This window comes from Trichechus manatus, unplaced genomic scaffold (assembly GCF_000243295.1).
Source record: "Trichechus manatus latirostris isolate Lorelei unplaced genomic scaffold, TriManLat1.0 scaffold00061, whole genome shotgun sequence".
NCBI lineage: Eukaryota > Metazoa > Chordata > Mammalia > Sirenia > Trichechidae > Trichechus > Trichechus manatus.
The window spans coordinates 9,504,806-9,506,493 of NW_004443997.1; positions in this window are offsets into that span (position 1 = coordinate 9,504,806).

A 1,688-nucleotide genomic window follows, 5' to 3' on the forward strand; every position below is an offset into this window, starting at 1 on the left:
ACATTGGCCTGAGATGGGGGGTGAGGGGGTTGTCAGTAATCAGGATCCCTTTCTGACAAATGAAGGGGCCCTGGTGGTGCAGTGGTTAAGTGCTCAGCTGCTAACTGAAAGCGTGGGTGGGTTTCAACCCACCAGCTGCTCCCCAGGAGAAAGATATGGCAGTCTGCTTCTGTAAAGACTTACAGCCTTGGAAACCCCATGGGGCAGTTCTACTTCTGTCCTATAGGGTCACTATGAGTCTGAATCAACTTGATGGCATTGGTTTGGGTTTAGGTTTTTTGACAGATTAGGAAATGACGCTCAGAGAGTTAAACCATCTTGGTCAAGGTAACTACCAGAGATGGCAAAGCCGGCTCCCGGCCAGAAGTCACCTGGTTTCTGGTCAGGTGTCTTCACCTGGAGCCTCACGGGTTCATGCATGGGCTCTGGAGTCAGGCTGACCTGGGTTTGAACTCAGTTCTGCCACACACTCACTGTGAGACCTTGGAGATGTCACTGCACACCTCCGACCCTGGCCCATTACAATCTGAGGATAACAACAGTATCTACATTAAGTTGTTGCTCCGAGGATTATGGGAAATAATGTATGTATATTGCTTGTAACATAGTGTCTGCCATGACAATAATACATATTATAACGTACTGCTCATGGAGTTTGCTTTTGCAGTATTTGTGGTAGATACAAAGCTCAGTTCACATGTCTGAGACTCCTCTCCTTTTACTACATCTCTCTCTTTTTTTCTACCCTTCCTCTTTTCAGTCAAATCCACCTGAAACAGCTGGCTCGTCCATGTTTGGGGGTATATTAGTGAAAAAGTTGTTCTCTTCATCTTTGCAGGGAGAAAATGCCTTGAGGGCTGGAGAGAGACTTCTCATACTGGCATGCCTCTGGACTCCTGGGCCATATACGCTCATGAAATGCTGGTTATTGAATAAAGGAGCCAAGAGCGAGGGCATCGTGCCTGACATATAGTGTGGAAATCATATACATATCATATCTCTACTGGCACAGAGCAAGAGCTCAGGAAACATTTGTGCAATGAATGCATACAGTGCTTAGGAGTAAGGGCTCGAAAAGCATTTCTTTATCAAATGCAAAGTGCCTGGTTACACAGTAAGCGCTCATTAGATGGTAGCTGTGACTATTCTGCACTGTGCAAGGAGTGCGGAGGAGCGTAGTGGAAGAGCTTGACTTCCGTGTCCGTGGATGCATGTGTTCAAATCCCGACACCTCCTCTTCTTAGTGCTACCTCGGGCAAGTGACTTAATCTCTTTGTGCTTCAGTTTGCTAGTCTGTGAAACGCAGACGAGAACGCAGGACCCACCTCACGGGGAGTGACGCTGCTATACGACGCTCCCCTGGGCACTTGGTTGGACCTGCTGCCTGACCCGCAGCGAGTCTCGGCCACGCAGCTAGCCCCAGGGCAGCAGCGAGGGGCCCGCGCCCTCCGCTGCGCCGCCGCGGGCGTTCCCGAGGCCAGTGGCATGCCCCTCAGCCGCCTGGGCGCTCCGCAAGGATCTGGGCCCCGCGAGGGGGCGGGGCGCGGCGCCCAAGCCGGGCGCCCACGGAGGACTCGACCCGGCAGCCCGCCACCCTTCGGGGGGCCGGGCCGACCGTACTTCTTTCTCTCCCTCCGCGTCTCTCCCCCTTTTCCCGGCCGAAGGACCCGGCTGCGCCCGGCTCAGCA